At 46.6% G+C, this 22415-nt stretch overlaps 1 protein-coding gene across 1 annotated transcript in view; it reads right to left on the bottom strand.

Annotated features, from left to right (window-relative positions):
• The window catches only part of RTKN2 (rhotekin 2), a 128351-nt gene extending 108659 nt beyond the window's left edge, over positions 1-19692 (bottom strand). Inside the window, exons 1-2 of the mRNA XM_072040052.1 lie at positions 19591-19692; positions 18505-18601 (exon numbers count right to left, since the gene is read on the bottom strand). The gene's annotated coding sequence lies outside the window, so the exon portion shown is untranslated. The remainder of the gene's footprint in view (positions 1-18504; positions 18602-19590) is intronic.
• Between the last annotated feature and the right edge of the window lie 2723 nt (positions 19693-22415).

Here is a 22415-nt window from a genome sequence, read left to right as displayed (position 1 = left end):
TTATTCCCCTTCAAGGATGTTGTTTGTGAAGTTACCAGCAGACAGGCACGGTTTGTGAAACAGCAATGAGCAAGAGAGCTGCGTAACGCACAGGTTACGCCTGCTGGGCTTGTGCTTTGACCTTAGGCTCTCTGAATCATCCTTTTGAATTTTTGCAAGGACTAGGACCAGCGCTTGATATTGTTCAGAAATACCAATCTCCTCTTAAAACACCATATACATTACCAAAATATCACTGGAACGATGACTAGAAAGTGCCCCAGCAAGCAGTTCATTCTGGGAGCACGCAGTACCAAAATAGCAAAATGAAAAACCACAAAAGCCAACAAAAGCACTCATTTAGCCAGGGAAAAATACTATCATGAGAGCTTGGAAGTGTGAGTCGCCCCTGGTGCTTATTGGAGCTGCAGCTGCTCCCAGTGAAATGTTCACCACCAAACTCCAGTGGATACAGCATGAAGCCTGCAGTAAATGGGCAAGCAGCGTACTGTGTGTCACAGACAGGGAGTGCTGCACCAGCTCCTTCCAGCCCAGCTTGCATGCTCAGCGTGAATCCCTTTCGTGTAGTACGTGGCAGGCTTTCCCTGAGCCCACCAGGAGCAGGGGAAAGAGGAAAAAGCTAGCCTGTGATTAACTTTTTTAAAAGAAATTGTATTAATTCCATTCACTAGAGTGGAAAGAATAAATGTCAGCGTGCCACATGTTGGTGAAGTGAAAACAGCTTCTCTAGACTGCCTGTTTGAATCAAAAACACACATATCTAGTTTCGGAATTAGTGAAAGGGACAACTGATTTGTCACTCAGTAGACTATTCTGGTGTTTTACTATTGATATTGTGATTTTGTGTGTCAATTCTGTACTATTCAGGTCCTGCTGCTACTCATGAGGTTTGGGCTTTGGATGCATTACGTGGGAGACTGCTGAGTCCTGATTGTTTCCAGCCCTTACTCGCCAAAATAAATGGTAGCTAGATCAATGCTATTTGGCTTGATGTTGTCATAAGCAAATTAGGGAAGCACAGCCAAAGAAAATATAGAAGAATGTAAAACTGATCAGAAAAGCAGAGGCAGAGAACTGTTAGCAACAGTGCACAGCTGAGAAGGAAGAATACACTGTGTGATACTGGGCTCTGCAGCAGAGCTGCCTGCCTCTGTCCAGGCTTCGCATTAAGGATTGCCAAATAGGTTTGGACATCAAAACTTTTTTTTTTTTTTTTTTTTTTTTTGAGAACTTGCAGGAATGTTTTGGGGAAAAAAAAAAAAATAATTCAACATGGAAGACTGAAAGATGTTTCTGCCATGCAGGAATTATCAGCTTCACAACTACAGGGAGAGAAGTTGTCCAGACAGTAACTCTCCAGAGAGAGATCTGATCAAAAGTGAAACAGGAGTCAGTTGCACCACAGCACTGAGGGGAAACTGACATGAACAGGCCGAGCTGGGAGCCTGCATTGCTCCTGAAGTCACCCCTCCAATGCACACCATTCCTGTAGAGGTGTTAGAAGACTAACACACAGAACAAGGACATCACTCCAGGCTAAGGTAAGGAACTAGTGCTGTTACTGGCAGAGGTGGCACTCACTTGCACGGTCAATGAGCTGCTCATTACCCTGAGTTGTCTGGCCTAGGTGCTATATATCAGAGTGCATCGCATTGCTTTGACCTCCAGTCCCAACAGCTTACCTCCTGGGAGCACCTGGCAACCTGGAGCTACCTGGGAGCCGTGCAGCAGCTGGATGCGCACAGCATGGCTCATCCCACCCCAACACACTCGGGCAGCGCTCCCCCTGCCCCTCAGCAGGGACATTAACAGAGCTGGGATGTCAGTGGCTCAAGCAGGTGGGATGTGTCCTCTGCCAAGAGATGCAACCACTCGTCTGGGTATTTTCTCGGCATGAAGAAAATCCCCATGTTGGGGAGTGTTTTTAAAAGTTGCCATACCAAGAGCTATACATGTAAATGCAATGCCACTTGGTTTTTGACACAGGAACACAGTAAAGAAGTACATAAGAAGTCACAAAAAAAAAAGGGGGTGATTTGCCACTGTTAGAGAAGAAATAAGAAAGCTTTAGAATGATTTCTCATTGGCACATAAGTCATCCAGCACCTTTGTGGATCCTTGCCTTAAAATATAAAGCTACCCTGTTAACTTTTAGTTGGATACACAGATGAGGTGCAGAGCCCTGATGAGACTCAACACCAGTACTCAACTCCAGGAGATGCCACTCAGCTCTCAGAATTGCCTTGTCTCTGAATATCTGCCCAGAAAGTTGGTTTGATTCAGAGGTGTTTAGATTTCGCATGTAGCGCACTTTTGTGTATTTTAAATACACCCTAAGCTTGTACATGCCGAAAGAATGAATACATCCTTGTTTTCACTCACATTTTAGTTTTGTAGCATTTATTCCAGAATTATTTGCATAATGATTTATCAAGAGATAAACATAGGTAATACAAAAAACGCTGAACATGGTAAATGTGCATGTTATTGTCTTTCACCGAGCCATTTACCTTAGAAAATTTCAGTTGTTGGAAAAAGTAGAAGCTGAATCACAACCTATTACAGCATTATTTCCTACATACTCATCACTTACGGCCCCTGAACACTTCATTTTCCTACTGTGTGAGCTCAGAGAGAACTGACTGAACCACTACTGTTGTGCCATCAACAGTGCTGGAAGGGGGACAGCAAGTGACACTGGAGACTGGCAGCACTCAGCACTCCTGGATCTGCTGCTATCCAGCAGGTTTACTGACCGTCCCCCTCAGTACGTTACACCAATGGCAACCTGTCACAGGCTGTACACTCCACGGAGTATCCAGCACACACAAAAAATATCTAGATAGAGCCACAAGACAGAGCATGGTACTTTGGCCACTATGAGTGACACGGATCCTTTTTAAAAGTTATCTCAAGTGTATCAGCAACAGCATAAGGTGCAGCCAGCTGAAAGAGGCAGGCCCAGCCCCTTGGGCTGGTTAACTCAGCTCGTTCAGCCAGAAATGGTTCCATCTATAGTACACGTGGCTTTAGCTTTAAGTCTTTATTTTTAAGCACAAACATTTTGTATTTGAAAAAAAATAATAAGTAACATAACGAAGCCATGTTAATATTAAAAGGAGTTGTGCATCAGCAGTTCACATTGAATGGATATGGGCATTATGTTCACTGGTGCTAGGATACCATGGTGATGGGCCCTGAAGAATTACCAAAAATAGATTAAATGCATGTGGCAAGTGATAATAAGCACAAAATGTTTTCCATACAGTAAAAATGCTGCAGGAAAGCAGAATAATACATTCCATAAATCAGCTCCGCAGATCAACAACTTCCATGCAGAATACTCAGGGATCTGAACGCGTAGTCAAAGCTGAACTCCTAAGCCCAAAATTGCCAAGAAACCAAAATTGGCACTGTCTGCACCTCAAGAAATTCAGACCTAGGAGACTGGCAGAGGATCTGCTGTTGCTAGCAAAAATGTATGAAAGGAGCTGAGAGGTTTGGATTTAAAGTAAGAGACATTAATCACTGGGTAACACCTACCACAATAACTGTGCCTTTCCAAGCTGCTGGAGTCTCATCCCTTTTTGTACTGAGTCAATCAAAATATTAAAAATGTCATTCTTTGAAGCTGTGCTGAGCCAGGCTGCTTGTTCAGTGCTGTAGAAAACAAATCACTCGAAAGTCTCACCGAAGCTGCCCACCATTCTGCAGGATGCTCGCACACAGAATTAAAGACACGTGCAAGAGCCTGCAGCTCTTGTCTAGGAATGACAGGAGGCAGCGTACCCCGCTTTCTCATTAACCACCACCGTGCTGCATTACCACATAGCGCGTGACATCAAAGGGGCATAAAATGTCTGATACAGCACCGCTACTTGCTCGCAGCTGTCAGCAGCGCTTTCTCAAACCATCCCTTATGGAGAAACATGCAGAGTGAAACCATTTGTTTACAAAAACAATAGCTACCTAAAGCCATGCTGAAAATTCATTAACCAGGATGATTTACCACCATCACCATGACTCGCTGTACATATAAATATTTAGGTTGCTACTCCAGATGTTGAGCTGCTGTCAACCTGATGTGTCCGGAGTTTCAGAAGCAAAATTTCTCGGGCTTCAAAGGTTTGTGGGAGCTCCCAATGCCAGGTGGGTCGTGGAGAGGGGAACCAGACCCTCGCAGAAAGCTGCAGGAAAGGATGGGCTTTCCCAATGGCACATCCGACCGCACAGCAATGCACCAGAGAGGTTCAGAAGGCAGCACACTGAGCTGCCTGACAAATGCTAGAGGAGAAGATGATGAGCGTTGGAGCTCAGGGAGGAGACATGCCCCAGATTTCCATGGCTTTGGAACTGGAGTCAGTACAAAACATGCTGGGGCTATCAGACAGAGCACCTCCTTGGAGAGAGAAACATGGGTGGTGGAGTCCTCACAAGGCCAGTGAGATTTTTTAAACTTGTAAGAGCAACAAGAGATCTAATTGCAAAGCCTGTTACTAGGTGACACACCAAGTCCTGACAAACTGTGCTGGATTATATTTTGATATATATCATCGGCCTATGCAGCAAACTGTGCCAAAAATCCACCTTCCATCATCTCCACCCCTCTGCTTCCTTGAATTTCTGAGAAATAAGGCCTGGAGAGCACATAAGCTGACAGAAATCCCCTCAATACCTACAGGTTAAGGACTCCCAATCTTCTGGTCCAGTCCGTCTTTTCTGTAGAAAACAAAGGAACAGCCCAGAACTGCAGAGATGTTTTCTCCAAAATTATTTCTACCTCCTGCTTGTGAACAGGCCAGACTGAAGGATGTGCAGGAAAAAAAAAAAAAACTTGCAGAAAAAAAAAAAGCCAGTACATCATGCTCTCCAGCTGGATGTGGTGCTTGGTGGCTGCCTTTTCTATCAGCACTGCCTCCTTGTTGGGCTGAAAGGGCTTTGGGAGTCTCTCGCATCTCCAGGGCCAGCTTCCGCACTCTAGCAACCTTGTACAATTCCACTTTTACTAACAGATAGTTTTTCCTTGTTCCTGCATGGTCAGAGAACAAAGAGAAGCTCACAGGCTCCATAACCTCTAATAAGAGCCTTGGGTTTAAGTGAGGTGTGAAGTTCTGCTGCCAACTGCTTCTTCCTCAGGCACCACCATCTCTTTTGACTGTGACCACAGCAGAGTTACAGCAATGCCTGGACACGCTGGCAGTACGATCCAAAGGGAATGCTTGACCTGCTTTGAAATCCCCCAGCATTCGGACCTAATACGCTCACTGCGGTGTTTGTCGGAGCAAAGGCCTGCTACTTTTCTTATTACAAAATGCTGCTCTGAAATGAGAGGACTTGGTTTCACTTTCTTGGTTTCCAGAGGCATTAAGAGATTTCACATAAGTTCTGGTATTCGACATTAAAATTTGAATTTGGAAACAGCAGTGTGAGGAAGAGATTTTCGGAAATTAACACAAATAATACTCCCAACCGCACACTATTAAAAAATTAGCAAACCCAAAACTTCAGGCCAGGCGGAAGAGCGGTTTGCAGTAGAGAATTTAGATCACGGGTTATTGTTATTATTCAGCCAGACCTGAGCTGCTCACTCTCAAAACCTGGCGTCCCCTGGGAGCTCTCTAGGACAGTCCCTCACCCAGTCTGTCTTTTCACGAGTTTGAGAGCTGCTGCGTGTTGATAAATTCCTACCTCATTAGCACAAGCAAAGCTCTCTGCTGACAGGGCTTGGTTCAGAAGAAGTAACTGGGGAAAAGAACTGTCAAGTGAAGGATTTGGAAGGGAAATCCCACTACCTACTTCCCAGCAGCTGCCTGCCTCTGTTGAACAGCACAACTTGACCAAGACCTAAAATTTAAGGCAGCTTCTCCTCCTCCTAGCACACCAGATCCCCTAAAAATTGGGGATCCGGGAGAACCGAGCCTTCGGGCAGAGCCGCTGTGCGCACCGGCCGGGGACAGACATCATCCTGCAGGCGCTGCCGAGGATTTCGTGCAGCTCCCGGCCTCCCCCGGCTGCGGGGATCGCGCACGGCCGGCTCCAGGCGGCAGCCCCGGCCGCGGGGAGCCGAGAGAGGGCGCCGGTGGCCCGGCGAGCGGCGGCCGGGGCCGGGCCGGGGACACGGCGGTGGCGGCAGGTGGCGGGGGGCCGGCAGGTGTACTGCTCGCTGCAGGGCAACTGAGTACACGACGGCACTTCGGCGCCTGGGAGGGCTGCACTCGCATCGGACACGGCACGCTTGGAAAATCAAAATAAGGATAAGTAAACGTCCAAGCTAAGACAAGAGAAGAGCACATTGCAAAGCGCAGCGCTTCGCCCTGCACTCACACCTAGTCTGCAGGCGCTGAGAACGGTTCCCAGAGCCGCCAGCCGAGCGGCACAGCAGCACGTCCACAGCCAGAAAGGGGAGACCCCGCTCCAGGAAGGCTGATTTCGAGCAGCGTTTATGAGAAACTCTGCTCTGCTGACAGGTCAGCCTCTTCACTTTCGTGTGAAGCGAGTGCAGCTAGTTTCTACCTAACACAGTCCTGAAAAGTGTTCTTCCTCTCTCACCCAGACAATTACAAGTTTCTTTGCGTATAGCTAAAACCCTGATTTTGTAAGTCCTGCGAGCTAAAGAGCAATCTGGTGCGCATACACTGAAACTACTAGCTAACATTATATTCCACATGAAAAGCATTTTTTTCTTCCCCTTTTCTGCTGTCTTATTTTGCAGGTAAGGGCTCTCCTAAATGTATGTCACAGAGGCAAAACAGCATCTCCGCACTAGCAAGTACTGCACAGCTAAGTTGAGGGCTGATTTCAGTAGTCTGCCTTCTCCTTTTTTTTTTTTTTTCTCCGAAAAGCATCTTTAGACCACAGCCTAAACAAAAGCTTATGATGACTTCCAAGTTTGGCCTGAGATGTATTGCTAACGCAGTGTCCAGAGCAAGCCAGGTTTATAGCTTGATTTCAAAAAATCAGGGTTCGGTAAGGCTTCTGTCCCTAGAACAGCAGCTGCAGAACCCCAATCATGAGTTTTCCAACACTCTCACTGAAGACACATCCCTAGTTTGATTCCAGATCAGGGCCAGTGCTAGAGGTCTCTGGAGGAGAACCAGAGCTGTTACCAGATTTTCCATGTCCTGCTGCAGAAGTGGCAGACTGGCATCAGCAGACCTTCCCTCAAATTTTTGGCTTGAAACACATTTCTACTTCATTGCCTACATTAGCATGAGGATTCCCAAAAACAGATGCTGCAAGAGCTGTGGCCAACTTTGACAACTGATACCAGTAAATTCAAGTATCCTGAGCTTCATTTTGGCCTCCACACCTACCAGAAGAAGACTCAAGTGCCCTGCAGCAAGTGGTGGACAAACTGCATGTCTGAAGTTGTTCCTGAGCCTCATGTGCCCTTGTTGGGATCCACAGCCGAAAGCACGACAGACACCAGTTGAGTCAGATCATGCTGCTCCATTTTATTGCCCGAATAGCCTAACTTTTAGAGTGAACTTTACAGGGGCAGACAGTGTTTCACACAAGATTATTGGTCAAAAGCACTCAAACAACTACAAGAAAACAACCCCACCTGCAAGAAAAGAACCCCCCTTGTGATTAGCAGTCAGGAAAACAACCCCCCTTGTGATTAGCGGTCATGTAGACCTTGTCCTTGAGGCCAGCTCCTGGTAACAATATTTTTCTGAGTTCCTTAATAGGGCGATGCGGGAGTCATTGCCGTGGGAGCTTCTCACAGTTACCCTGGTAGCTTGGTTTGCTCAGCTACAGCAGGCCATGAGATTTTCTAAGGCCTACTCCTGGTTGCTTAAGGCAAGCTCAGATCGAACAATTGTTCCACGGACTCATGTCCAGGCCCTGTATGCCAATTCCCAACATGCCCTCAAGAGGGAACCTCAGAGAAACACCAGCCAACTCCACACACCAGTGGCTTCAAGGGAGCCCGCAGACTTACTATGTTAGGTAGAAGTTAAGGGATCAAAGGAAGCTCAAGATGGCCATCAGTAGACTTAATTTTCCACTTAATTTTGGCCTGAATTTGACTCCTATCTGTTGTCAGCCTCCCAAATACACACCTCCTGCATGCATGCAGCAGAACCATGATTATAACTTACTCCAGAACGACAGAATCAAGCTAATTTTTTTTTAGTAAAGCAGGTTCCTAATCCATGGGCTATACAAGGATTTTGTTCAACAGAAATCACAAAATTCAAATTATGAAATAAATTTGCCATTCTAGAAGATTGGCTTATGACCATAATTTGCAAATTCAAGAGACTCAACTGAGTGGTGTGAAGCGAGTTCACAGAGTGCTGCTCAGAGGTGTAGGACTAGGCATCTCCACAAGGGAACCGGGAGAGCCAGGATTTGCATAGCATCAGAAAATCTGGGAGCCTTACATCAGTATCAATACACAGACTCTGCAGGGCTTTGTTTTGTTTTTAAATGTTGGCAAGAGGGGCACTTTGCTCTGTCGGCCAGACTAAAAGTAGGGTTAGAAGGCACAGTCAGCAGTACAAGCAGCCATTTATACTTTGTGAGGACAGTGAAAGGCTGCCCCTCCGGATGCAGTGAAGCACCCTTGTTCCTAGCAGCCCTAAGCCCGAGCCAGGGCTTCAGGCCGGAGGCTGCAGAAGTGGGAGGGTTTTACTCCAGGCTCCTGGGAAGGTCTCAGGGCTTGGTGACAACCGACAGGAATAAACATCACTTGCTGCTTCTTAGCCTTGGGCCAGGGGAAGCCTGTGACAGGAAGGCCACAGGGCAGAATTAAGACTATTTCCACGTGAGTGGGGTTTACTTTTGTCTTACTCCATCACTTGCTATTCCAGCTGCAGAGGACCCCCAGGTGAAGCAGTGCCTTCACAGCTCAAGCTGCCCCCAGTCCTACAGGCAGCTTGTACTCTATCCTCAACCATACACTGTACCCGGCCCAGACTGTACAAAACCCATCAATCTGCTGGTAGCAGGGTTTATTATAGCAGTGCAGGCTCAGCAAGATAACTGCAGAGGAAGGGAGGATGTGAAGTTTGATCGGGATAGCAAAAGAGAGATGCACCAGCAAGGGGAAAAAGCCAGGGCAGGAATGAGCTCAGTATTTCCCTGGCACTATCAGCAGGCCTAGCCACCACCAGTAGGAATGAAAAGGAAAGTAAGATTTGCTCAGGGACTATGTGAAAGGGAAGCCTGATGGATAAAAGGGCAGAAAAGCAGGAGCAGGTTGATTTGTAAAATTAAAAGGTGCAAGAGGAAGGGCAAGAACCAGGACTATATCTGTCACTTGCCTTTCCCCGCCCACTCAGAAAAGCTTCAAAAGAGATTTGGAAAGAGAGAGGAAAAAAAGACTGACAGATATTACTGTTCCAGCCACTGAGTCATGGCAGGAAACTACTGATACTGTAAACTAGTGCTGTAAGGTCAGAGACTGAGTTTTACCAATGCTCGCTGCAAGGGGAACAAATATTCAGTGGTGGGGATTTGTCCCTTTCACAATTATTGGTATTACCGTAGAACTGTTTCACCAAGCATGTTCGAAAAAAGCCATATTTATTTTAAAACATTTCAGATGCTCTCTTCTTCCTCTTCCTGCATCTTTATTTTCATTGCAATAAATGCTTAAGAGAAAGATTTTTAAAAAAAGTAGAAAAAAGCCTCCAGTCACTGGGTGCTTGGGCTACTCCAACTCTTGTAAGCACTGTGCCACAGGAAAATTGTTTTATTATGATCTTCTTATCCTTCCATCAAATGAGTCACTGGCAGTTGTCACCATCTATGTGGCCTTTTCAGACAGTCAACATCAGTTTTGTCAGCGTAGTACACATGCAATGGGTGGAATTACTTGACACAGCCATCCTAATTCCCCCAGGAACACAGCAAAGTGAAACAGAGGTTTGCTGACATACACAGCACATGCTGAGTGCAGAGGGCTCCAAAGCCTCCTCCCCGCCCTGAGCCAAGCTCCATTACACTCCCTGCTCTGTCCAGACCCGGGCAGACAGGCTCATCCAAGGCTGTTTGCATTTTTATCCCCCACCAAAAGCCAAGCACCTCAAGCCCCAAAGCATTCCCAGCTGCCAACCCAAGGCAGGTGCTGGCTGTAAGGACAAATAACAGATTTTGAGCTGACAAGCTCTGCCAGAAAGGTGAGGAGCCACCTAGCCCCACTGTGCTGAGGACAGGGAAACAGCAGGCACTGGGGGTTCAGAGGTGATACAGGAAGGAGCAACAAAGCATGGGACACAGATACTTGGAACTGCTAGCTGCATCCTACTATTTGTTAATTAGTTTTTAATGACCCACTTCCACTTTGCTCCTTTTGCCTGGGCACAGCCACTACTGCTTTGTCACTGCCCGTCACAGCGGGCTCTGCCAGGAGGCTCGTCCCACTGCAGGGGTTAAGACGTAACGGGATGACTGCACACATCTGCTGCAGTAACCCACTATGCCAGCAACTTTCCATCTCAGTCATCTTCAGCTAATTGCTTCCATAAGTCCCAAGGGTCTCTCTCCAGCTCATCTGAGTCACAGCACCAAGCCCGAACCAGCCCCGGCTGAGCACAGTTCAGCAGAAGGACACGTTCTCTGTGCTCATAATGCCGGCAGGGATTCAGGGAGGAAGTCAGTCATACCAGTGAAAGACACTGGTGACCCTTGGAGCCTGTGCCCTTCTTTCTCAATCAAGAATATAAAGCAAAACCACACGAAGCAGGAGGCTAGAGCATTTAGTCCAGTGATACACAGAGCAAGGGGATGCAGGGAAGCTGTAGGGCTGAAACCAATGTTTACCTCATGTCAAGCACAGAGGCAACTGGTGTCAAAGTACTGAAGAGCTGAAGCGTAGAATCCCTCCACCTTTTCCTGGCAGCAGCTTTAGAGGCTGCTTAAGAGCTTTTCTGCTTTTAGTTAAAATTTGTGACATTACAGAAACAAGTCAGATGGTATGTGCACTGTACCACCATAGCATGGCTGAGCTTCAAAGCATTCCTGGCAGAGATCATTATCCAAAATAAAAAAATAAATTATTCCCTTCTCATCTGGGCTTACAGGTACTGACGATGAAGATGACATGATGATTTCCAGCAGGGGAGCAACATTTGTGTCAGTTTCCACACCAAAAGCAGCCATGGAAAAGGGTAAAGAATATAATGACTCAGTATCACAGGGCGGAGACTAATTAGCAGCAGATCAGGAGCAACCAGTGGTCTCTGGAAGAAGGTGCTTTCATGAGCGAGCACGATCTTACTCATCTCCTGTCTTGATCAACTGCAGAGGTTTCCACAAAACCAATGCTAACCAAGGCTGCCTCACTGTCACACACAAACTGGAAAGAAAATTGGTTTTGTTTCTTTTAAGAGAAATGCCTCTTTGGGACCTTCCCTACTCTTTACTTCCAGCATCCAGTTTAGCCTGGAAAGGAGAAAGCCTCCAGAGTAACCAGACCCTCACTGTACAGCATGAGTTCCTCTCAGGCAGAGCCTCAGTCAGCTCTCGGTTCAGTGAGGGCTGATAAATTAAGAACGAGGACAGCACTGCCCTTTCCCTCAATGCAAATAAGTTCCAGGGTCAGTCCAGCTATTGCTTCTTTCAAGACATGATACAGCACTCAGCGATTTTGGACAGCCAGGGAACTGAGCACCCATCTTTCCCCTTGTTCAGAAACACTAAGAAAACGTTTTACCTAATTAGTTACCACAGTACCCTGGCAGCAAGGTGAATTTTATTCCTGCTGTAACAAGCCTGTCACTGCTCTGGGTTTATTAGAAAAGTACACTGTGACTACACTGAAAGATTATTCTTGTCTTATAAATGATTTAGGTGATTTTTCCAGGAATATATTGGGAAATACTGACAAATCTAAGATTTGAATCTAGGCCTCCTAGGGCTCCTGCCTATTCTTAATGTGACTTACTGGATTGCCTCCTAGTAAAAATTTTTTCTTCTGAAAAATCTATTGCTTACTTAGGGAAGTTTAAATTCTCAAAAGCACAAGAACTGATTTGTTTGTTTTTAACTAAAACAGAAAGCGCATTTTTCAGGGGCTGATGTTTGCCCATTCGTACTGAGAGAGGCTTCTGCCATTAGCATTTATCTTTAGTTTTGCAAGGCTGAGGGAAGGCGCTGCCTGTATGAACTGCAAAGCCTCTGTTCCTCGGGATAAATCCAAGGGTGGGCAATGGGGCTCCTCCCTGCCATACACTGCTCCTTGGTGTCCCTCAGGTTTTCCTCACGTCTTGTTGTGCCCATTAGCAGCACCAAAACTGCTCCTTGGTGTCCCTCAGGTTTTCCTCATGTCTTGTTGTGCCCATCAGCAGCACCAAAACAAGACACGCTTTTTACTCTAGGACACTATCAATAATTTAAATGCCAAAAACACCAGCTACTGCAGAACACCTTTAGCCCTCATATACTGGCGGTTTATAGATCTACCACTCATTAGTTTCTCCACAAAGAAGAGTGAGGAAAAGGATCAGACAGCAGGTGTGTTTGGGAAGGAGGGCAGCAAGCATCCAAGAGGCCATCTGATCCCCCTCTGAGAGTGTATAGCTGAGAGGTCTTGAGCTGGCCCCAGGTTAGCCTGGGCTGCAGCAGGGTCAGAGCGGATGCTGCACAAGCCACAGGAGATGGGGGAGATGGGGCTGCCTGGCAAGCACCAACCTCCTGGCTAGTGCAGGTGCCTCTGTGCAGCACTACAGCTCCCCGACTGTGTACAGGCTGGGAGGCACCTCCCGTGATGACACCTTGCCTGAGCACTGCTGATCTGCAAAAATAAAATGAAAATGGGTGAGCACAGGCTCTGTAAAATATTTTGAAGGGTTTTAACAACCACCTCGTTATTTGGTGACCAGGAGTTTGACAAGCAAAGGCAATAGATGCCACCCACTCAACCCAGCTGAGGTCTGAACCATGCCATCATCATGACACAATGACGAGGCCCTCCGGCTCTCTCTTGCCTTGCTGCCCTGTCATTACAGCATTTCCCCAAGGCAGCAGGAACACTGGCATCCCATAAATCCTCCTCTCCTAGGCAACAAGCTGACTGACTATTCATTTCCTACATTTGTTTTCTCATTCATTCTGGACTGCATAACAGGTAGTTCCATCCACAAGGGTTTCTACCTTTGCAGCTTACGATTGTTTGAAGCAGCCAAAGTGATCTGGGAGCTTAAATCAGTGTCAGCCTAGGCTGATCACACACCATCTCCCTGCAGCTGTGGCTGGGCAGACTCCTGTCAAAGCCAGCCAGGCTGGGAAAGGCACAGAGAGCACTTGCTCTGACACAGCACAGTCTGGGTGACCCCCAGGAGTGCTCTCACCAGCTGAGGTCTGGTGGTGGGATGAAAGAGTGATGAGTTGGGACAGACCCCTCAATCTATTTTGAAAATACCATTCATGGTAAATTAAACCTCCAGGGTGGCCCAGCCACTCATGGGAACAGAACCTCAATTTTGTATCCCTCCACAGCTTGAGAGGAAACATCAGCACCTGAGCAGCGGCACAAGCAGAGGTGTAGTCCCTTATGTAAGGCATGGCTCGCCGAACAGCCCTTGCCTCTTTCCTCAGAAATGGCTGCACAAACGTTGTCCCCACTGGTGCCTCAGCCTGCCGTCTGGGGCATGAAATCTGCCAGCTAATTCCCAAATGTCACTTCAGCTGGTGGACAAATCCCCACGGTCTCAAATCTTGTTCCACTCTTGTGAACCGTGGCTGCAGAAACGATGATGGAAAAAACAAACAGACCAGTACTGAGAAAGTACCGCAGTGTATGTGAGAGACACTTTCTCTCTATATGGTTCATCGCTGGATGAAATAAACACGAGAGACCAAGCACTTTGTTGGGTCTTGTGGTGACATCCCACAGACCACCACAGCTGGCCACACTGCAGCCCACACTCCTCTGAACTCCTCACTGATCTTCTGCATGACAGTTTCAGAAATCCCAAACCAGTGGGTACAGTTGACTTACATATATTAATTTCAACTGTGCATAAAAAGACTCCTTCATTACAGCTTAAAGCATGGCAGTTACAATGAAGTTTTCAGGCTTTTCCCTGTCTTCTGCTGGCAAGACAGGTTTTTCCCATACATGTGAGGAAATCTTCCCAAGTGGTATTGGGGAAAAAAAACACATCTCTTGAAAGCTGCCCAAATCACTAAGCTTGCAATGAGTGATGCAGTAGCTGGGGAGTAACTAAGAGGACTGAGCCTGTGCCTGCTCAGTGGGAGAGACAAGGTGTTAGCAGATGGCTGTGCACTGAAGGTATTTCACCTGTGGGAGACAGCTGGCAGAAACCTGGAATGAGAGTCAGCTGCCTGACCAAATTGTCAAGCACAAGTCAGCTACCCCAGGGCACCTGCAACATCTGCACAGGGCCAAGACTGACCCAGGACATTTGGGAGACCACTGCTCCTCAGCTGTGACATGTGGAGCTCGCTCACCTCACGTGACACCAGTTCACCACATTTACACACCTCGATCGCTCCTCTAAAAACTAAGCTAAAAGCAATTGGAAAAGCTGGCACTCGCGAAAACTGGTTACAGCTCTCCTGGCTTCAGTGTTACAACTACAGCTTAGGGTCTGTTATGAGAATATCATGATCTGATAACAATTCCCAGGAAAACAGCAACCTAAAGGGCAATGACACACTCCCTGCTCCATTTACAAATGTCATGGTCATATGAGATACTAGTCAATCACATCAGCAGACTAGAAATAAACCACAATAGGGTATGTTGATAAATATTGATTTCAAAACACTATAGCATTTTACATGACTAATGTTAATGTGATTTCAGACAGAAGAAAACAACCAATGTTGGTTGCACGTTAACTGCATTTGGAGGAGTGAAACAGGTAACCAGCACCAGCCCTGGCTTTTCTCCAATTAAAAAATGTGACTAGGTGTATCCAATAGTCAATGTCATTACCATCTCTAATACACCAATGACTGCTAATGCAGGACAACTGTAATGCCTCCAAGGTATCATTGTGAAAGAAGAGCAGCAGGGTTCTTTTCAGGGCACTGTAGGCTGGTTTCATACACCAAACAGAGCCCACATCATCTAGGGGGTTGGAAAATGTCTGTGTGGCCCTTTAAGAGAATTGTATTCCTAGTTAAATCACCATCAAACAATTTTCACAACAGCATCTGCTACTGAACAGTTGTTAATTAGTCAGCGCCCCCCACCCCCTTCAGTGAGGGAGGAAGAAGTGACTGCAAAGATGGAATTCTTAAAAAAAGAAAAGCCCCAAAAGCCCCGATAAGGATTGCAGCACTTTGTGGCCTACACCATGCTTGTCACAGGGCAGGGAGAGGGAACCTGCCTATCAGAGCGTGTTGCAATCGCTGCGGAAATGTCTTGCTCTTCTTGCTTCCTCTCCACCCTTGTTTGGGGAGTTAAGGTAAGGTGGGAACGCAGCTGCAGTGTTTAGGACATCCTGCCTGGGGACCCAGGACAACACTGACAGCGCTCCTTCAGCTTGCTCTATAGCCTCAGTTACTCTTTGATTGCTTTAATGTTTTCTCCAAGTATCACTTCCCTAACTGTTGCAAGCAGAATAATGAAGCTTCATGGAAGATCTTGAGCTGTTTTGACCATTGTAAAAGGGGCCACTCAACAGACAACACAGTCAAGGATCTATTGAAACAAATGGTTCCACACTGGGGGAGAGAGACTTCGGAGACGTGACTTGACCTGGGGAGAAGGTGCATCTAACATTCACAGCCCTAGGAAAGTCTGTGGGACAGCTGTTCTGACACAACCTCAGTTTTCCATTCTGTACACAACCTCCAAGTAAGGCATCCCGATGACTAACAGACTGAAAGGCCCATAGCGAGAAAGACAAAAGCCCCAGGACTGCTGGAGTTCGCATTTGGCTCTTTGGTCTCCTTCTCATGCCTAGACAGGCAGCCCCCAGCAACCTAAGCACATAAGCAGCTTTACTGGAGTGGCTACACGTCTGGCTCTGAAGGGCAGGTGCTTTTACCTCCTCCCAAACAGAGCAGGACCACAGTGCTAAAAGGGACTACTTGTTGCCATAACCCACACATTCTCATAGCCTCACCTATCTGAACACCCACAGAGAATTACTTAGGCTCCAAGCCCATCACAGCATCTGCCCACTCCTTAAATTGCAAGGGCCTCCTAGAAACACCAAGCATGGCAGTCTAAAAGTAATTTTTATTGTCACAAATTGCAATGACACTAGCATCATGCGCACCCTCCCAGATGCACACAGCTTCACAGTTTACCAAGCACACTTGGAATCTGAAGGGCCAACAGGGAAAGAGTCTCAATGCTGACAGCCTGAATTTTAGCTGTCAGTGATAAAAGGAGTTACAGAACGTGAAACATTTCAGTTCTACTGGTCTGCCATGAATCTGCCTAACTTGCAATAATCTGCAAGTTTCTTCTAGAACTGGTCATTTTCATTAAAAAAAAATATTTCTGGTGAAAGATATACACAGCTCAGCACTGTGTGCATCATTCAAGCAAAAATGGGAAGACATTCAGTGCAGTGAGAAAGGGTCATTTCTGAATGCTGCAGAACCCAAATACAGATAAGGTACATTCAGTTCCTAAGTATACAAAAAATCAGTTTCTATGTATACAAAAAGTACAAATAGACAGAAGACATCCCACCAAGATGGCAGAAAGGTCAAACTAAGGAAAGGGGAAAGGACAGTCATTGCTACTCATGGACTTACCATTTGGGAGCTGTTCCAAGTAGGTGTAACTTCAAACATAACCCCCACACCTGGAGTTTGCCATGTTCACAAATAAATTTCTCATTCTTTGACAAAACCATCCGCTTCAGAAAGTCTGATGGGCAGCTAGCAACATGGGCACCAGGACAGTGTGATAGCCCCGTGTCCTGCTAACTTTTGATTACTAGGGAATGTTCTCATGTACAGTAAGGTAAATTCAACCAAAACCAGCAGCAGCCTTTCTGAAAGGGATGTTCTTTCCAAGTACATTTTTACTCTGTTAGCAATTACTCAAGTTCAGAAAGTAACATGGTGAAGCGTTACCTCAAGAAATACTTGTACATTCGCACTTGCACTGTGTATAGAGCATTGCTGAAAGCTCATGGACGTTCTGAAACGAGCTAGAAATTCCGCAGCGTAAAGCTGTGCTTCATCTTGTCCCATTCTCTGCATGGGAAACTAAACCAAAGACTTAGCGCTCTATAGGACTGAATGTATGATAATCAGCAAGGGGAAACGCGATGTTCAGGAATCCAAGATATTTCCCTTCCTTTCAAAGGCAGCATTTGCTTGATCTGTCCAGCCATGGGATGACATATATATATGATTTCAACTTGCCAACCAGTTAATACGAGGTGCAAAAAAAGTCTTCTTTTTCCCCCTTATTCCTCACAAGTCTCTTAAAACCTTTCCCTTCCACACACATACTTGAAAATCACAAGCTTTCTGTGCTACTGGATTGTTTAGTTTTTTGAAATGATCTCTAGTGTGAAAATGCTTCACAATATTCTAGAAGAAATGAATAGTTTTAGCCAGCACCCTTCAGTATGAACACTTATTTTCCTCATATCAATGACATTCATTTAAAATAGACACAATAAAATAGGAGAAAGTATTTCCTAGTGAGGTGCTAAAAAGCTGGTAGAAACATGCAATTACCAAAGCATATTAATTTTTAATGACATTCTGTATGTAGTCATTTCAGTCATGCTAGAAATAAAGGAATTATTAAATATATTACTTCAGCAAATATATTCCAGCAAACACATTTACTGTAATGTTCCAGAGACACTGTTACAAATTTATACTGTGGAATAGAAGTCATCAGTTAAAAGGGATGCAGTACACAATCACCCATGTGGTGGAAGAGCTATTTCAAAATGTGAGCTCAACCACGTCCTCTTCAGTATATACTTGCCAAAGTTCAATATAGCCTTCCTGAACCTGCAGAAAGCCTGAAACAACAGCTCCAAGAAACACATAGTATACACTTCATCTTAAAATAAAGGTTTGCTCTGAAAACCAGCTATAATAGCTTAAACACTAACACTGACAGCTATATCCATGTTCAGCCCTGGAACAGATTTGTGCTCACTCAGAGCTGTCAGACAGTGCAAAGGCTGGAGGACCACCATTATCTGGAACAGAACACAGCAGGAATTAATAATCCAAGCTCCTAGACTTGAGGTCCTAGACTTCAAGTCCCACCTTCACAGGAACGCAGGAGAAAGGGAAGACACACTGAAATCCTCCTTTTGCTTCAGCAGCTCACAATCAGAATCTATATCCAGTACTTTCCAGGGTGGCAGATCTGCCTAATTCTATCTATCACATCCAGCCTCATCACATCACTAAAAGTCAGTTTCATGCAGGGAACTGGCAGAACCCTTAGTCAATTAGAAACACTGTATCTAAGCACAGCCTAAAAGTGAATGTACTGCCAAATAAGTCAACACAAGGAATCACCTGCCTCTCAGTTCAGTGTTTTCTGCAGTAACATCAATATACAACAGAATTTTTTAGGCTTACCTGTAGCTGCCACACATCTTGGAGTTCACCGTGCATTTAAAGTTGTCCTCATGCTTCCACCACACAGGTTACGTGTTTGAGTGTTGTCCACTTCTTTCTAGAGGCAAGCAAAAGACAGGAAGATAAGTATTTATTGAACACACATTTGCATCATTTCATTAAAGACCAGGGGAACAGAGCAGGAAAAGGGGAAACAAAGTCAATTTCAAATCAGTTCAATGATCCTCAGGCCCATCTGTCCACGTATTTGCATGTCTAAGAGCTGCTTAATGCTGTCATGCTGATAGTGGTGACCAAAATCAGCAAAGGGTCTATGCATCCACAGAGGCAAACTGTCAAGGAACGGGGCTGCCTGCCCCACGCAGCAGCCCAGAAATGGGTGGTGTAAGCATTATGCATGATTCGGCTTTCAGATTTCAGATTTTTGCGTGCTAAAGCAACGTGCCTCATCCACTCTAGCTCCTGCTTGGGTGCTACAGAGGCAGCTGCGCAGCTAACGGCACCAGGGCTTCACAAGGCTCAGCATAGAGCATAAGGCTCTGTGCGTGGGGCAGTCAGGGAGGAAGAAGACTGCAAACACCACCACTGACGTAGGAATAAAACATTCATCAACCGAACTCTCAACAAGCCTACAGGCTACCTGCCATTAGTACACGTTCCCATTCCTCTCCAAGAGGAGAGTATCTCCAGAGGCTACCACAGCCGTTCTGCGGCAGAACCACCACAGATTCTGCCGTGGGCACACTTGGAAGTCCTTTTCCTCCCCTCAGGGAGCAACTTTGCATTCAAAAACACAGCTTATGGGGCTGTTTAGTTTTAAAACTCTGAATTTTAGCCCCGTCCAACCTCGCAGCTCCCCAGCACGCTCCCCACAGGCAGGGCCGGTAACAGCAGCCAAGAGCCACAGCTCCACACGACAAGAACCTGCACCAGACCGTGAGGCAGTCAGGCTGGGGGCTCACGCTTCTTCACGGGATGACCAAAACCACCTTAAGAGAGCCAAATTTAAACTTTGGCGAGGCTTTAGAGCAAATATCCCCAGAAGGTGTGCGGGGAAGAGCCCCAGGCCCATGCATGCAGCCGCACCTCGAGCCGTGCCTGTGCCAGCCCGCCCTGAGGCGATACCACACCAACAGCACCCCACCGCGTGCCAACGGTCGCGCCTCACGCAAGAAGCGCCCGCCTTCCCTCCCCCAGCCTTTTATACCAGGGGCCCCTCCCACTGGGGCGATCTGACCAATCGCGTCGCAGAGCGGGAAAAGCGCTGTCCTATGGCTGCGGGGCTGAGGTCCAGAGCCCGCCCACCGTGGAGCTGCCCTTCCATGGTGGTGGGTCGAGGCGGGAAGGTCCCGCACAGCCCCTGCGGTACCGCGGGGGGCTGCTCGCAGCCAGGGGACCCCCCCGAAAACATCTAACCTCCATCTGGACACTGACAGGGAAAAATAAATGTAAACAGTGACAAAGGGAGGTGCAGAAATGTCGAGGGTCTGGCGGGCAGTGCTGCCCGCAGAGGTGTCGGGAAGAGCTCGTGAAAAAAATAGCGCTGCTTCAGATAAACGGGCACGCCGAGGCTGTCCGGTCATTGCTGGGAAGAGCCTCGGTGGCGTTGCCAAAAACAGCAGTGGAAAAAGGGAACCGAAAACCTTCAAGGAGCTGCGGAGGGTCGCCCTTCCCACAGCCTGGCAGCCGGCCAGCAGCCCTTGTGCAACCGCTCTCCGCAGTGTAAAACAACCAGAAATGGCGACCCAACAGACAGGGGCCACTGGGACACACGTGTGCAACAGCACCACGTCAAGGGGGACCTGGACATGTCCCCTTGTCCACAGCCCCCTGGGTCACGGTGGTCCCCGCCTAAACCCCCCCTACCTGCTGGTGCTGAGCCACACCTCAGGGAATCCTCTGCAGATGTCCGCCAGGTGTGCTGTGGGTGGTGGCACAACGCCTGGGCCCAGGTGCGCTCCAGCAGGCAACATGTCTGTGACTGGAACACCAGCTCGGGGTCAGGAGGTGCTACATCCCCAGGCAGGGCCAGGCAGAGAGGTCAGGGAGCAGCCTGGCCATTGCTGTGGCACTGGGGCCACCAAGGGATGGGTGGCATTCTGGGGAGAGTGCTGGCTAATGGAGCCAAGGAGCGAAGAAAAATCCTAGTGACATCCCTATCCCTAACTAAGTTTTACCATGGAGACCATCTTTCATTCATTTCTCCTCTCAGGAGAAGCAATTCTATGGGGCTCCAACTCCTGTCTGTTTGCTCAAGCCAAAAGGAATTACTGAGAACTAAGATTAAATACTAATTAACCTGAATCTTTCTTTGTATCATGATTTGAACCATACGTTGTATCTATCTTTAACTTTACACTGCTCTGAGATGCACTCTCTATCCACAGCAGGGAAAAATGAGATCCCTTCCTTTGATAGAGTTAATTGTAGGCCTCAGAAGACAGCATTTCTTGGCAATACCATGCTGTTATCTTTAAATACTTTTACAATATATAAGGGTTTGAAAAGACATGCATTTTGAGTGCCTCCAATACAACTAGTTTCATGATCAAGGATAATTTAATCCTGTAACTTTCCCACGTCCTGCTGGAGAAAGAGGTGAGGTGAAGGTGAGTTACTCCTTGCAGCAAGAGCAGCTTTTTCAGTGCACACAAGCGTTGTATTGAGGCTTTTCCAAAACCCAGCCAACGGCTGCCAAGATTTATCCCCCCGAAGCTGGGGACAGCAGGGTGGAAGCTCTAAATTATCTTATGTTGAGTTGGCTGAAATCAATAGTGCTTTATAAAGATTTTAGTACCAGAGAGAGAGTAATAGAACAGGGTTAAAATGAAGATTTGTTTTCCTGAGTATATCAACATTTTCAAAGCTGTTCTGTTTTTATTATTTCTTTTGTTGTAAGTAGCTCCAATATTTTCTAAATTACAGATAGCTGTTGAAATCTTGTGTAACAAAACTGTTTTTCATTATGACTGTAATTATGCAGGCAACATGTATCCAGAGTGGAAACTATATGGACTTCATATACTGTAAAAGCCAAGACCTTCCATAAACGTAGCTACATTCTCTTGTAGAAAAAATAACTTATTTGGGGAAAAAATATATTCAGACTTCAAAAAACAGCTACAGGGATATTTAGCAATTCTTAGCAAGAACCATGCAAAATCAAATTTTGCCCAGTTCCACCTCTCAGGCACCTTCTGGCACAACAGACATAGTCTGGCTACCATAGGTTGGTAGCCAACATTTGCGATATCATCTTCACATCATTTCAGCTGGACCTTACTATAACTCTGCAGGGCTTTACAGAAGTAAATGAGGAGAGAGAATATGCCCTATGATGTGGATACAGAAGTTTAAACAAGCTTGCAGGTGAAGTTGTAAAATAAAACTTCTACTATTTTAAAGTTGCATAAGCACTACTTCAGTGGTTTAATAATGTGATTTGTTTGTAGAGCATGAACATTATCTGTATCTAGCAGCCCGTGTGTGTCCAAACCGTGTCCAGCAATGCCCTTTAGCTAGGTGATGGCACACCTTTCCGACACCAAACCCTCTGCTGCAAAACAAAAATTTCACTTGTGAGGCCCAGACATTGCCCACCCCCTTGTCGCACGGCCATGTGAGGAACTGCTTAGGTGTCAGTGCACCTGCTTTGCAACCGGGTCCTCTGAAACACAGGCTACTGGTTGCCTACTGACTGCGAGTAGCACATCTCCCAACATAGTTGCCTACTGACTGCGAGTAGCACATCTCCCAACACCTACTACTGCCCCTTGAGAAGGGCAGCAAGGCAAAGAAGACGAGCTGTGCATGTCCCAGAAATCACCTCTTCAGCAGCCAAGGGAAAGGTAGAGGAAAGAATGTTCTTCCCACACAGTTAGAAAGCCTCAGAGGGCTAATCCCTAATAATT

This window comes from Anas platyrhynchos, chromosome 6, assembly GCF_047663525.1.
Source record: "Anas platyrhynchos isolate ZD024472 breed Pekin duck chromosome 6, IASCAAS_PekinDuck_T2T, whole genome shotgun sequence".
In the NCBI taxonomy this organism is placed as follows: domain Eukaryota; kingdom Metazoa; phylum Chordata; class Aves; order Anseriformes; family Anatidae; genus Anas; species Anas platyrhynchos.
This window is presented reverse-complemented; position numbering and strand designations above follow the sequence as displayed.